The sequence below is a fragment of the Urocitellus parryii genome, chromosome 5 (genome assembly GCF_045843805.1).
Source record: "Urocitellus parryii isolate mUroPar1 chromosome 5, mUroPar1.hap1, whole genome shotgun sequence".
NCBI classification, from domain to species: domain Eukaryota; kingdom Metazoa; phylum Chordata; class Mammalia; order Rodentia; family Sciuridae; genus Urocitellus; species Urocitellus parryii.
In genome coordinates this window covers 64,079,681-64,096,372 of record NC_135535.1, presented here as the reverse complement: position 1 = coordinate 64,096,372, position 16,692 = coordinate 64,079,681, and positions in this window count along the sequence as shown.

Below are 16,692 nucleotides of genomic sequence, written 5' to 3'. Positions count from 1 at the left end.
TAACAGTATTTGTAAGAGAATAGGGCGTGGTTGCTTTAAGTTTGTTGTCAAATGCCTGATGGTCCATCTAAAGGAAGGGGTAGGGAAAGTGTGGAGCCCAATCTGCTAGGCAGGGAAGATGCCTCTAAGTTCTTTCTTCTGCCCGTGGGCCGGTGCCATTTGGTGTGCTGTTCTACTTCTAATGCCTAGGCAGCAACCTTTGCTGTGTCATTCCCATTAAAATAGGATCAGTGGTCTGGAAGACAGATGCATGGAAAATTTCCAGTACAAAGAATAAAGGAAAAAAAAATAGAAGAAAAATTAACTGCCTTAGGGCCCCTTGGTACCACATCAAATAATTTAGCATATATGTAATAGGTATTCCAAAAGGAAAGGGAATAGAAATGAGGCAGAAAAATATTTGACAAAAAATGTCCTGTATTTGATAAAAACATCAACTCAATTTATCAAGGGGCCTCATGCATAATAAATAAAAATAATATCACACATAGACATATAGGGAAAATTCTAAACTCTTGAGAGTAAAAAAAAATTTTTTTTTTCAAAGAAACCAGGGAAAAAAGGTCACATTACATAGAGAGCCACTGACCAGTTGTCAGAAACAATCATGGCCAGATAATAATAAACTAAGAATTTTATAACCAGCAAATGTATCTAAAACATGGTTGAAATAAAGGCATTTTGAAACCCAAGAATGGAGCAAGCCTGTAATCCCAGTGGCTCGGGAGGCTGAGGCAGGAGGATTACAAATTCAAAGCCAGCCTCAACAACTCGGCAAGGCCCTAAGCAACTCAGCAAGACCCTGTCTCTAAATAAAATATTAAAAAGGGCTGGGGATGTAGCTCAGTGTGTAAGTGTCCCTGGGTTCAATCCCAGTAATGCCCCCCCCCAAAAAAGAGTGGACAAAATGTACCCATTGCTGTGCATTGCAAAAGATATGATGAGGGAGGGGGCTGAAGCTCATTGGCAGAGCATTTGTCTAGCGTGTGGGAGGCACTGGGAGGGCGGGCAGAGCTTTCAAGCCTCATGACCGCCCTCCAGAAACCCCCATGCAATCAGCTCTTCAGAAACTCTCCAAACCCTGTCCTTTTGGGCTCTTAGGATGGTTTCATTCCATAGGCATGATCGATTCAGTCATTAGCCACTGGTGACCAACTTCATCTTCAGCCCCTCTCTGCTCCCTAGAGATTGGGGGAGGGGCTAGAAATCCCCACCTTTAATCCTGACTTCTTTTTTTCCTCTGACCAGTCCAGATCCAGACACTCCATAGGGCTGTGCCATCCGTCAACTCACTAGCATAAAAAAGATACTATCACCCCAGAGATTCCAAGAATTTTAAGGGTTGTATGCCAGGAAACTGGACAAAAAGCAAATATAGATTTCACAATAACTCTGTGGGACTGTGAATGGTTCTGTGAAGGATGAAATGTCAGCTGAGAAGTGTGCAGTAGCACGATGTTAGCTCTAAATAGACTTTGATAGATTTAGGATACATATTGTTATTCTAGAGTGATTACCAAAATAAAATATTGCTATAAAGCCAATAAAATAAATATGATTAAATATTTTAAAATATTTGATTAATCCAAAAGAAGGCAGAAAGGGAACAATAGAGAACAATCAAAGCAAAGCCAAAACAAGCAAACAGAAGGGATTATAGGAAATCTAGTCATCAATAATTACATTAAACATAAAATAAAGAAGTCTGACCTCAATAATAATGAGAAAAACAACTCAATTAAAATGGGCAAAAGACTTGAATCAACCTATTACAAAAGTAAATATATTAAGGGCCAAGGAGCACGTGAAAAGTTGCTCATCATTATTAGTCATAAAGGAAATCCAAATTAAAACCACAAGGAGAAAATATGTAACACCCACTGCTCGGCAGTTCTTTGGGTGTCCGTGGTCTGACGCAGTTCTCTCCATTACTTGCTTGAAGTTCCAAGAAAAACTGCAGAATGTGCTGAGAACCCGGCATCCTGAGACAGGGAGTGGCTGAGGAACAGCCTGGCTTCTGTCCTCCTGAAGAATGTCCTTCAATATTTTAGCTCAGTGTTTTATGTCACCTCTGAGGTGTAGAGCCCAGGGCAGCTGCCTTTAGGGGTCCTTCATCTGTGGTGCAAATGGCAGCTTCCTGAGCCTTGGGCTCACAAGAGATTTTAGGCTTCCATTGTTCTTTGCAACTGGTGTGCAAGTAACAAATCCACTTCATGTAACTGGATGCATATGAGTGTGTCTTGTCTTGGTGGACCCAGACAAGATGGCAACCAGTGCACTGTGAACCTTCTTCATACTTCCTGTTACGGACCCAAGGCTCAGAAGCTCACCCCATGGAAAAAACAATCTGAGAGATGAGTTGGGGAGAAAGAAAGGCTTTGTTCATGGCCAAAGAATGGAGAAGTGGGAATCCATGCTGGCAAATCTGCTTCTTGACTGCAGGGGGTTGACAGATTACAGATATGGTATAGGAATTATGAAGGAAAGAGATAGGCTAATAAAGGGGAGGAATATTCAAATATTTTCTGGAAATACTTCTAGGAGCTTGGATTGCCACCTCTTTTCATGGTCTGGTGTTTCTGGTCCCCTCCCTCCCTCCCTCCCTCCTTTCCTTCCTTCCTTCCTTCCTTCCTTCCTTCCTTCCTTCCTTCCTTCCTTCCTTCCTTCCTTCCTTCCTTCTTTCCTTTCCTTTCCTTCCACAGTACAAGTATTGAAACCAGGGGTGCTCTACTACTGAGCCACGACCCTCAGCCCTTTTTGCTTTTCATTTTATTTTGAGACATGGTCTTGCTAGGTTGCTGAGGCTGGCCTTGAACTTTACATCTTCCTGCCTCAGCCTCCCAAGTCGCTGGGATTATAGGCATGTGCTACTGCACCCACCTCATATTCCTAACTTCTAGGCTCAAGGAATGAGTCAGTGTTTTTAGCAAAAATGGCCATTAAGTCCCTGTAGAGCAACCTAGTGAACTATAATCATCATAACACACACATCAGAGTTGTTTTCTACAGCAAAACCAGTGTGAGACTAATAATGCATTGCCCAGCTGTGAATTTTTAAGTCAATTAGGTGTTTTGAAGCTGGAGGTTGTGTTTAGATTCCCCCCCCCAGTAATAAAAAGCTAAAATATGAAAGATTGACAATGCCAAGTGTGAATCAGCTGGAATGTTATGGAGTATAGAATGCTAGTGTTACCTTGGAGAGCTGTATGCCAACCTCATTTTATTTTGTAGTGCTGGGAATTGAATCCAGGGCAGCGTGCATTCTAAGCAAGTGCTTTATCACTGAGGTACATTCAGCCCCTGTATGACAGTTTCTTTTAAAGTTAAATGAGCACTTATCAATCCATTGTACTACTCCCTGCAGAGGACCACTGATTCCTCAGTGGAAGGTTTCTTTCTCTTCAAGATTTGGCTACAACCTCCTTGGAGTGGAAAACCCATTTATTGAATTGAATTAACATCTTTATACAATAAAAGAGCAACCCTTCTTAAGAGAGCAATCACCTTTTTGTATGAACCTTGTGTCTTATGACATTGTAATACTCTCTTATTAGTTCAAGGAGTTATTGGTAGTTTCTTCAAGTTTTCCCACATAGACAACCATGAACACAGTTTTATTTTTTTCTTTCCAATCAGTAAAAGTTTAATTTCTTTTTCTTATCTTATTGCACTAGTTGGCATTTTTAGTATGATGTTCCATAAGAACTGAAAGAGATGGTACTTGACTTCCTTCCAGACTTTAAGGAGAAAGCATGTGGTATCTCACTATTCAGTGTGATGTTACTTACATTTAAGAGAAAAATCTAAACTATTTTTTATCACACCGAGATGTTTTATCATGATAATACTGGATCTTGTCAAATGCTTTTTCTGTAGCAACTGATATAGTCACATGATATCGCTTCTTTAGCCTATTCATCTAGTGGATAATAATTTCTTTTTGAATGTTGAAATAGCCCTGAATACCTGGAATATTTCCCTCTTGATTGTTATATAGAGTTATTTTACTTCAATTTTATTTGCTAATGCTTTGTTTAGAATATTAAAGTCTGTATGCATGACAGAAAAAAAAATGAGCACTTATCAAATGGCACAGTGATTGGGACATTTACCCAAGAGAACTGAAAAACAGGTCTATACAGACACTTGTACATGAATTTCATAGGGATTTTATTCATAATCGCTCCAAACTAGAAACAACCCAAATGTTTATCAACAGATGAATAGATAAACAATCTGGGATACAGTCAGACAATGGAATATCACTTGGCAATAAAAAAATGAACTACTAGTACATTCATGAAACAATGTGGGTGAATCTACAAAACATTTTGCTAAATGGAAAAAAGAAATAAAAATATAGACTGTATGCTTCCATTCATTTGAAGTTCTAGAACTAGAAAAAATTGTCTTCAGTGATAAAAATTAGATCAGTGTTGGTTTGGAATGGGGTGAGAGACCGATGGCAAAAGGCATCAGGGAACTTTCTAAGGGGATGGAAATGTCAAAATTTGTTGAATTGTTCTCTTAAAATGTATGCAAATTATATCTAAATAAAATTGATAAAATGATTTAAAGTCCACAAGATACTTAGAAATAAATATAATGAATATGGGAGAGGCCTATACCTTGAGAAATATAAACATTGTAAAAGTGTTATAGAAAATTAAGGATAAAAAAAGATCCAACTAAATGAAAGATGTACCATGTTCATAGATAGGAAGCATTACTACGACAAGATATTGATTCTGGTTCAGCTGATCTACAGGGTGGATGTGACTATAATCAAGTTCCAAACAACATACATCTTGATGAGTTAGTTCTAAAATTTATGGGGAAGAACAAAGGGAAAGAATAGCCAAGGTACCAATAAAAAGGAATGAGTGGACTACTCTTCTTTTAGGAATCTTAACTTATTTATTATAAAGCAACAATAATTGGATACTGGGGTACTCATACAAGGATGGGCAAATTAACCAATGGAACAAAATAGATAGCTTCTACATTTATATACATATATAAACAAGTTTGTGCATAAGCTTTGATAAACAAGAGCATAAACTTAATATAACCTTAATGTAACATTTTTTTTTGTGTGTGTGTGTATTTGACATATAACAGAGTGCAGGGAAAGGAGGACCCATACATAGTTACATATATCCACAGGAAAAAAGTTAAACTGGATATCTGTTCTTTATTATACACAAAATCAATTTTAAACAAGTTAAAATCATAAATGTTAAAAGCAAAACTTTAAAACTTTAGAAGTAAAACACTGGACCTTGGTATAGGGAAGATTTTTAAGCAAGAAACATACTATGCTCAAAATAAAAGATTGATAAATTAAGGATACATTACATTTAGAACTTTTATTTATCAAAATAGGCCATGAAGACAATTTGTAAACTTGAAGATGATATTTGTAGTACATAGAAGTGACAAAGAAGTAATATCCAGAAATACAAAGAACACTTATAATTTAAAGAGATATTAAAACTTCAATAGTAATCATGAAAATGCTTTCTCTATATAAAAAAGGTTAGGAAAAAAACTACAAACTACATTTTTAGTTATGCATGTATTTGATAAAACAAAACAAAACAAAATCAAAGGGATATAGCACCATTCAGGGAAGTGACGAGCTCTGGTAAGCACAGGAGAGGCAAGGGCAGGAGCCTGTAGGTGGCTTGCTAGCAACTCCGTAATACATTTGGTCTGGGAAAATATTCATGGATCTTTCCTTTTCGTTATATTACTAAATAAAAAAAGACAAGTAAAATGCCGTTTATAAGAAGTGAAGCTAAAACACAAGGACATAAATAGAAAGTGAAAATCTGTTAATGAGATTAGTCAGAATATCAGAGTACATTACATACAGTAGGGATGAGCAGTTTTTTAACAAATAATTTTATATCATAAATAATATAATTTCAGTTTATATATTGTGTATGTGTGTGGTAGTGATTCAGGCATATACACACATACACACATACCCATACACATATATACACACACATATATTATTCCAAATTATAATAAAATGACATTTAATCCCAGAGGCTGAGGAAGGAGGATCGTGAGTGTAAGGCCAGCCTAAGTAACTTAGTGAGGTCTTAAGCAACTTAGCTAGACCCTGCCTCAAGATAAAAAATAAAAATGGGCTAGGGATGGGCTCAGTGGTTAAGCACCCCTGGATTCAATCCCTGGTATAAAAAAATAAAAAAAACCTGTTTGATTGCCAGTAGCCCTAAGAACTTCTTGTTGAAGTGTGCCCACAGATAAGTACAAATATCTGTAACAGCGTGGTTTGTTACAAGAAACCAAAAAGCACATATGCACTACTAATAGGTAAATGAATAAGCACATTTGGAATGCTACACAACACTGAAAAATAAACAAAGCTTCATCAAAAGAGATAAATCTCAAAATACAACTCGAGAGAGGAAAAAGCAAGTAGTTTTTAGAAGCACACAGTGAATCCCTAAACTATTACCTGGTTTCACCTACAAAGCTTAAAAGTAGGTGAAACCAGGTAATAGTTTAGGGATTCTTGCATATGATAAAACAAAGAAAGGCAAGGAGAAGATTAACATAAAATCCCAGGGGAAGGGGCAGGGCCATGGATCATGGGTCAGCATGGGTCCCAAGGAGACTTTTGGAGGTACTGGTAAGCGCACAGGTTTGTTATGTTATTGTGGCTATTTACATCATTGAACATATGTTACAGATGCTCTTTTGCAGTAAGAGAAATTTATATAGAAAAAGAAAATATCAGCGGCAACTTGTGCTCTCTGGTCTGGCTCCCTCCACCAGTTTAGTCAGAGCCTCACCCCAGATTCCCTGCCAGTTCTGGGAACTGCCATCCCCAGTCCAGTTTCTTACCCTCCTGTATCTTCCACATTGTTATCAGACTGGCTTTCGTAAATGACATTCCACATCAGGCCACTCTCCTGCTCAAGCGCCTTCTGTAGCTCCCCATTGTACATGCCACAAGCCCAGACTCCCTAACTTCACACATTTTCCCCCATCTGAAGTAGCCTTCTCTCTCTTCCAATTTCCTTCACTTTCCCACTTCAATCCAGGGACTTCCATTTTCCCATCTCGGCCACAGGACGGCCTCTTTCCATCCCATCTCTGAGACCTCCAGGTCAGAATTTTGCGACTGAAACAAGGTGACGTCACAAAGCCCCCAGGAAGGAGAAGCCTCAGTGGTGAAGATTCTGGAGCTCCTCGGGCGCTGGAGCTGGGCTTTGGTGTTCAAGAGAAACTGGAGGAAACCATAGCTCCTTTCACAAGGTGAGACTTGTCCGGGTGACTCATGGGTCACCCAGGGATCAAGGGGGCTTAGATTCCGCTCTGATCTGTGGGACCCAGTCAGGCACAAGCTTTTCTGCTGCGTCTACAATTTTTGGGAAAAGGAGCAGGAACGGGTGGGCAGTGGGGACACAGCAGAAATTTGTGGGCGAGGTTCCCACTGTCTGGGTTGTGAGTGACTTTACTGTCCCTCAGGGTATAAAATGCATTCTGGGGCTGGGGTTGAGGCTCAGTGGTAGAGCACTTGCCTAGCACAGGTGAGGCACCGGGTTTGATCCTCAGCACCACATAAAAGTAAATAAACAAAATAAAGGTATGTGTCCAACTACAACTAAAAAGATTTTTAAGACATGCATTCTGGCTCAGCACCTCTGAGCCCCTACTTCCGTGCCCACGGTAGATGGAATGAGTACCCGCCTGCTTGCTCAGGGAAAGGTGACAGACGGTCGCCTCTACCAGGCCTATTTCACAGATAGACATGAGGCACCAATGAGATGGTGGCAGTAAAAGATTAGGAAAAGTGTCAGGCACTGTGCCCCAGCTGTTTACGTATTGCACGTGGAGGCAAAAGTGCCACCAACTTCATCTCCTGTAGGCCGCGCTCCCCATAGTAGTCTTGGTTGGAGAAAAGGAGCTGGTGCTTGGGTCCCCGTCACTGGGTTCTGATTTATCGCATTCATCAAGTTAAGTGGGTTTCCTCATATTCCCAGATTTGGAAAAAGTACTTTTAAAATTAGGAATCATTTAAAAATTTTATCGAGTGCTTTTAATATTCATTTTGGTGGTCACATGGGATAAACTGTGATAATTGGTGTGGAGTGCGGACTGGCGTTATCATCTCCTGGCTGGGCTGCCTGGTGCAGCCAATGACCCTGGAGACAAGGAAGATTGCTAGCCCCTTTTTAGGTGGACATACAGATGACCACAGAAGTGAGCTGGCCGTCTGTGACGACCATGGAGGGTGGACACCGGAGCCATGGGTCCTGATCTCCTCATTCTCCTCTCCTGCCCACCCCCAGTGTGAGGAGATGGAGATGGCCACACAGAAGCACACGCAGGGCCCGAGGCACAGCAAGGAGGATCTGAACAGGCTTAACCAGGCCATTCAGCAGCTGGCTGTGGAGGTGGATGGTGCTAAGGGTCAGGTGTGTGGGCGTAGGGGTGGCAGCCTGGTGACGGTGGGAGGGTGCCCATTGTTTATGACAACTATTCCAGACCCTCCCATCCTTTAGACAGAAACCCTCCAGAGTCTTCTGTTTGTAAATGTGTGAGCAAACAGAAGCAGGCTGCATGCCTACCTTTGCCTGGAACTCTAGGTACGTCAAGTGGGTAACTAGCGTATAAAAAATATGTATGAATATGATTATTTGTATAGTTATGTTTATATGGGTATGTATATTTCAGAAGTTGCAAGATTTTTACCTAGAATTCCTGTTTTCTTTAAAACATGAAGATCTGGCCATATTAAGCTGGTAACATTAGGCTGGAGAAGAGACATCTCTTTCTTCTCCATCTTCTTCTCGTAGGGTACAAGTTCAGGGGTGCTGCAGGGCCTACCACTCCCAACTGCATCTTTGGGTACCTAGGCCGAAGACCCTTTGCCATTTCACACCCTGACTTCACTCTGTGATCCTTGTGGAAGAGAAAAGGCGTAGAACCCTTGCCTAGAGAACCAAAAGATAGAAAGCTCGAGAGGGTTCCTGGTGTCATCAGGGAAATGGAAGAGAGTGTGTTTCTCTGTGGAACTGGATAGACTGATGTCTGTTTAACACTGGGCCTTCACCTCTAGTACTTCTAGCCAGGCAGGCCCCTGCAGACATTTGTGTTTGTGACTTGAGCTTTGGGCCTTAGGAAGAAGAGGATCCTGATGGATGCTTCCTTTCTCCTAATCTCTCTCTCCCTCCCAGCCCTCTTTTCTTCCCCACTATCCCTCTTTGTTACGCACCCCCTGGAAGGGCTCCTCCTCCTGCTCCCAATCTTGTCTAACTTTCTGCAAATGCAAGTATCTCAGGCCTGAGGGACATTCCCGGTGAAGCTTTGCTCTTGTCCAGGCACTGATGACTTTAAGGGGGCAGGGCTGGCAGGGTGGGTGGGGTGGGCCTGTCATGGTTCACCTCCCTGGTGAGGCAGCCTGTTCCCCAAGCAGCAGGCTGGCCTCAGGCTTCAGTATTTGTTACTATTATTATTTTTCTCAGAGACCCCATACTTGAGTGTCTGTGGGGAAAGGTATTCTTTCTATTGGTTTTCCTCATGAAACACGAACACCAGTAGCATTCGATGCTTCCTGGATCCTAGCTCCCATGAGGGGTGTCACCAAGCTAGATTGCAAAGCGCTCTCTCTCAGTCATCCCAGATGGCTGGCCCCAAATCTCCACCCGATTGCAGGGGGTGGGTGGATTGTTTTGTATCCTGCAGTCTAGACACAGGCCTAGCACAGGCCTGTTACCTCTTCTCACAATCATGGACAGTCTCCAAGCCCTCACTGGCCCTTTCATCCCTGAGAAAGATCTGAATCCTTGAGGGCAGAAGAGTGGAGGCCAAGGATGTCTTCTGTCCCTGGTTTTCCTTCACCCTCAGCCCTGTGAACTAGAGAAAGCCAAGGACCTGGCAGCCCTGCAGGAGGAGGGCGCCTCGGGAGGTGCTAAGGGCAAGCTGGCCTGGCTGGAGGGCGCCCTGCAGCGGGCCAAGCAGGACATTGCGCGGCAGCTGCGCGAGTACCAGGAGCTCATGATTGTCAAGTTGGGCCTGGACCTCGAGATCGCCACCTACCGCAGACTTCTGGAGAGTGAGGAGAGCCGGTGAGGGGAGAAGGTGCTTCTGATAGCTGTGGGTGAGCAGGGCATGGCGGAGCGGCCACAACCCTTGTTAGATGGGGAGGGGTCACTTGGAGGGTAACCAGTTCTTCTGGAGCCAGTCTCCCCACCTTCTTACAGCCTGGGAACAAAAGGGCTCTGCTAATGAGGACCCTTGGCACTGGGGAGGGGGGTGATCCCACAAGTATCTTGCCCCTCCCCCACCCCCATGACAGACAGCAGGGGCCAGTTTGTCCATCAAGACAGCTGCAGAGACCAGGGATGGGGGGATAAGGTTTCTAGTGTGATGTGCCTTCATCTCTGCCTCTCTTCCTCAGGCCTGGGAATGCTTTTTAAAAAGGAACGGGTAGGGCTGGCTTGTCACTGTAGACAGCAATAGGAACCAAGCATTTCCAGTGTGAACTGGGTAGGCCAGGCTGAAGGGCAGACAGGCGTGAACTCCCAGCAGGCGGGAGCCACATAGGCATGCTGCAATGATCGTCTCCTTTAACCCCTGCAAAAGCCCAGGGGGGAGGAATTACTACCCCTACACAAGGGACAAGTCTCAGGGCAGGTAAATGACAACCTCAAAGACACACAGGTAAAAAGTGATGGTGTGAGGCTTCACAACATTCTTTAGATCACTGAGCTGTCTCCTCTGTGGTCTCCCTTATAAGTTTAAAATGCCCCCCCCCTTCTAGTTTCCAAGATCAGTTGAGGCTAAAGAAAGGGGGCGGTCTTTTGCTTTCTTCTCCTCCAAGAAGTCATCCACTGAAGTAAGTCATATGGATGAAAGCAGGAGGAACTGAGTTTAAAGGTCAGGAAGGAATTTTGACGAAAAGGCTGTGGGGATCAGACAGACCCATGGAGCTTGCAGGATGGAAGTCTCTTGGCTGTCTGCGGAGGGTTAGAGCGTGCGTCTTGGAGAATGGAGAGTATCAAACTTAGTATATAGATTCACTTACCTTCTTGCTTCTTCCCACAGGCTTGGTCTGGGATTTGGGGCAGGGAGTGTGGGTAAGTAAACAATGTACCTTTCACAGAGGCCAACTCTTGTATTCCCCCACCCCCATTTTGGATGCTTCCAACCTGAAGGGTATTTCTGTCCTTACATTTGTGCCTGCCGTCTCTGTGCAGCTTGCCTTGGTTGGGGACCCTTCTTCTCTTGGGGGCGGTTCTTTGGGTGTGTTGGGGGAAGGCTCTGTGAATCTGTTTCTTTGGGGGCAGTTTGCACAAGTGTGGTGGGGAGGGTCTGGCTATCTGTGCCCTGTACGTCGGTCTTCTGGGCGGGGCGGGCACCGGAGGGCTTCCTTCCTTCTCACACGGCTCTCTGCCCAGCCCTGGGCAGCGCTGCGGCCAGCAGGCCATTGACCTCTAGCCCCTCCCGCCTGCTGGCGCCTCGAGCCGGCTCCGGCTCCCTGGACTTGAGCGCCCCCAGCGGCGGTTGTGCGCGCTGCGGCCGCCCAGGTTGCGACCGGGGCTTCAGCTGCAGTGGCTCCCGCGGATGCTGAACCGTTCTCGCCAGCTCCGGAGAAGACGAGGAACCCCAACTTCTGCCCCCAGAGGAACCTCAAGTTCTGGCCCTTTTGTCTCAGATGCCCTCTCCCATGGAGCTGGCCCTCTCTCCACCTCTTCCTCTCAGTCCTCGCTGCGGAGCGTAAGGTCTAGGAACGAAGCTTACAGAACTGTGACAGATCTGTTCCCAGTGCAGGAAGTCTGATCGCTGGTGCCATGAAGTAGGCGTAGCCTGTGGCTTCCCTGCACCCAGCACCCTGCAGCTCTGAGCTGCCCTAACCCCTCTTTTCCAGGGACTCCTCCTTTACAATAAAAGTTCTGTAGTGACTGAGCTGCTAGGATTTATTCCCCAGGCCACCCCCGCAATAAAAACCAAGTTTGGCCCCATTGGCAGGAGGGGGGGGGGCAATACCAGGAAGCAACTCTCCCCTTGTGGTGTGTGGGCCCACATGTGACTGATGTTCGGTAACTTGCTATTGGTCTTTAGGATGGGGAGGGCAAATCAGAGAGCCCTTGGGGAAAACCAAGAGAAGGGGAAATTCCTCCAGGAGAGTCTAGCCTGGATTCTGCAGTCAGCTCTCTTGGGTAGAGTTGCTGAGGACAGTATTTATTCAGCCACTCCTTCACTCTATCAATATTTCTTGAATGGCCTCCCAGGGTCTTGCATAGTGTTTGGCACTGGGGGGTGTGACCATGAGCAAGACATTCTAGACCTGGCTCTCTGGAGATGATTTCCTATCCCAGGAGGAGACAATCATAAACCAGGAAACAGACCAGAAAGAGAGGAGAGTGGGGTGAAGTGAGTGGGGGCTGCCTGTTTTCTGCTGCCCTGACAAGGTACTTGAGGACAGGCTCTGAAAAGAGGGCCTCCACAGGTGGCACTGGGGGAGATGAACACAATTGGGCAGCCCAGGCCTGGGTTCTGGTTTAGCAAGTGACCTTAGAGTGGCAGAGGGCAGCATGGGTACCTATATACTTCCAGGTCTAAGAATTAGTGTGATTTGAGGTTTTGCAAGGCAACCGGACTTTGGGGGAAGAAGATGGGATAGTTTGGGGTGGAGCAGCCAGAGCAAGGCCGAGTTTCTGGGCTCTTTCCTTACCATGCAAACTGGGGAGAGCAGCTTCTGCTTAGTAAACTCACATTCTTTTCTGTTGCACAAAGGATTACATCACCAGTGTGTCTTGGGAACAATAGTTCCTGCTTTCTATGTCTCTGGGTGGGGCTAAGGTGCGTCATTCGCCAGAGGCCCTTGGCTTTACCTTTTAAGGTACTCTAGTGCCAGACTGTCTGCTGTGTTTTCCTGTTTCTCTGTCCTGAGAACAGGTATTCAAAAGGCCCCCTTCTTGGGTAAATAGAACAGTCTCATGCAAAAGGAATGAGAGAGAAACTTGGCTGGTAGGTGGCCCCCACCTGAGAGGCAGGGCACGTGGCCCTGCTGGGCTCATGTTAACCACACTGGATCAAAGCTGACCTACACCAATAGTATAAATATTCCTCCTACGATTCCCAATGCAAAACGGCTGCCCGAAAGCAGACTGCCCTGTTGCCAGATACTGGATCCAGCTCCATATTCTTGCATTTTGCTAGGAGGTAATGAGATTCTGTGATTTTCAAGGCCAGTTTTTCCAGCTCCTGCTGCCATGAGCATGTCGATGAAAGAACTTGGTGGGAAGTGCAGACAGAAATGTCCCTGAGGACTGTGGGCAGGGTTTCAGGTGTGTGTTTGCAGCCTGCATTTCTAAGGACTGAGCCTGCATCCTGCTTTCAGAACCCTGAGCCTGAACTTGCCTCTGATGTCCAAGAGATCCCCAAGGTCACTGGGTTCAGGTTAAAGTCTCTAGGCCAGGGCCTTGTGGGTCACCAGCAATGTTTGTGGTTTGGGGACCCATGAGAGACTACCATGGCCATGGGCCACATTCCAGTCTGGGGTGGGAGAAAACGCCTGGTGCTTTTATGGAGAGTCATTCACCAGTCCAATTGCATGCTCCCTGAGTCAGGTGATTTTTGAAGGGAGGACTGTCACCAGTCAGTCACTGCTTCTTGGCATCAGGGGACAATAAGGAATCAGCTTTCTGTTGGTGTCACACACCTGCCTCACATTTCATAGCACTCAAACAAGCGGGATGCTGTCTTAGCTGTGTCCACAGGCTCTATTTGAGTCTCCCGAGGGCGGTGACTGTCTCATTCATCTATACTCAGTGCCTGCCACAGAGTGGATGTGAATGGGGAACGAAGGCTTTATGATTCAGGTTAATCTACCCCGTCACTATCTACCCTGCTGTCCAGAACCCCACCCCATGTCCTTTCTGTTTTGGTTAAACATCCCCAGCTGCCTCAACTCTACTGAAGTTTAGCTCAGTCTCTAAGTGTCCTATTTTCCTACCATTATCATGCCTCACCCCACATAACTCTTCAGAAGTCTTCTGTGGTAACCCCATGTTCAAGATATCAACCAAACCTGCTTGGAGTAAGGAAGGAAAGACCTGGAGTCTGCTCCAGTCTTGATGTTACCTGGACCAAACTCTTCCCCTATTTCTGGGTCTCAGTCCCACCCCACATCAGACTTCAGATCTAATTGGTAAAGTGATTTTTCCTTCCTACTTATTCTCTATGAGTCAAAGTTTATCTGTAAAATAGAATAGTACTTTCGCAGGGTGTTTGAGAACAAAAGACATTCCTGTATGTAAAGAGCTTATAAAGTACTTAAAATGATAAGAGTTAAATGCATTAATATTTTTAGTTATTGGAGTTCTATGGAAGTTTTTTGAGGGATGCTGGCAATTGAACTCAGGGCCTTACATGTATTAAGCACACACTGTACCATTGAGTTCTACCCCCAGCCCTTTAGAAACACTTTGAATACCTTTAAAGAAGGCTATCAAAACCCTAAGGCCCTCTGATCTCTCTGTTCCAGCTGGAGCTAAAGAGACAGATGGGCAAGAGAGGTAGGCAGGCAATCCCAAGGGTTAGAACAATGACTCCCTAGCCAGAGGGCATCTCCCCAGAACAGCAACCAGCAGCACCTGCCCATAACTATTCCCACCTGGGCCTGTCTCCATCGGTGATCCCTGCCCTACTACCACACCCACGTGTACCCACAACCCCTCTCTTCAGCACATGTACACATCTGTGTGCCTGGTCACAAACACAGAAACCTTCACAGTCACATGCATACATGAGCTTCCACACAGCTGGTAGAGTTGAGAGAATACCCAGATATAATCACGCTGCTTCACTCACAGCCACCTGTAGACCCAGAGTCATGCAGTTTGAGCAGATGTGTAGATAGCACGCACCCACGCAGCACAGTTACAGCCAGCCTACACTCCCCATTTCTCTCCAGCCCCAAGACCTCTCCTACCTCTCCTAAAAAAAAAAAGTTTTAAAAAATTGGTTCTTTTTAGTAATACATGACAGCAAAATCCGTTTTGACAAAATTATACAAACATGGAATACATTTTATTCTAGTTAGGATCTCATTTAACAGACCTTTATATTGATAAGAGATCTTAGCAGTCATCCAGCCTAGATTAGATTGTATATAGTGAATAAATTATATATAAATTATTATATGTAATAATTATATAAACTATTAGCTATATAAACCAAATATATAATTTACATAAATATTATAATTTATATATAAATATGTGAATAGAATATATAAATGTAATATATAATATAGATTATATCGCATAATCTATATTATTCTACATATAGAGTATATATTATAATCTATATAAATCATATGAAAATTATTTTATATAATTATATACATTATTAATTATATATAAATTAAATAAACATAAATTAAATATATATAATTTGTATTATATAGCATATAATACATAATCTCTATTACATTATAATACATATAATCTAGTCCAGACTAGATTAATGAATACATTGAAGCCCATGGAGGGGGGAGGGGACCTGCTAATGGTCACACAGTGAAGAGGTCCATTTTTGTGACTGTTCCACAGATGGACATGATGTGTTCACCTTTGCTTCTCTGCCTGAGCCTCACCAGCAGCAGGATCCTGGAGGGAGGAGAGGGTTGTGGAGCTGGACTGGGAAGGAGAGAGTTAAGACTTGGAGTAGGTGAGGGAATGAAAGTATGGCAGAGCTTCAAGGACCAATTGGGTTGACAGGACCAGTGGCACAGGAGGGGAGGAGGGATCAGGTGGCAGAGATGGGGAGTCCATCAGGACTGGAGATGTAGGTGACTTCTGGACTGGGGAGGGACGGAAGTGAGGAGCTGGTGTTTGGGCTTCAGGATCCTATCTTAACTAGGCCTGCTTCTCAGCGGTGTGGTGTCACAGTACAGAGAGCTGGTTACAACACCAGCCCACTATGGAACTCTGCGAGGCTCTGTCCTGCTCAGAATTTCATGAGAAATGTCCAGGAGACCTTAGCTTGATTCCTTATAAGAGCCTTTGTTAAGGCCGCTCACTTCTCCTTTCTCAGTATTCTATTTTCTCAAATTTGTCTTGTCTCGAGGCAGAGGAATTCCATTTCTACTAATTTTTTTGGCCCTGGGACTTGACGTTTAGAGATTCACCCTGCTCTAAAGATGCTTGTTCAGGAACTCACCAGGGCCCATGGTGCCGCTGAGCTGCCAACCCCACCCCCTAACACATAACACTTGCAAAACCCTCGACAGTGTTGTGAATACTTCCTTGACCAAGGGAGCTCACTGGTCCAGAAGATGTGGAGATTTCTCCATGTACTTGTAATTTCTGATCATGAATGAATGTGATAAGAGGCTGGCCATGGCCCTGACCCCTGGAGACACTTCTGCTTTGCATTCTGCAAAAGAATAACACTAATGACAAATGCATATAGTGATAATTTTGTGGCAGGCATTAAGTGTTTTATGTTTAAAATACTAAATTGACCTTGAGGTAAGTGCTCTTTTATTGTTATTTTAGAAATATGCCAATAGGTACAGAGAGAACCAGCACATTGCCTGAGTTCCTGAGTCATTTTGGACCCAGGCAGCCTGGATCCAGAGTCTCTGCTCTCACCTCTGGGCCACATCATGTTTCTGTGTGTAGTTTTCTGTCTTTG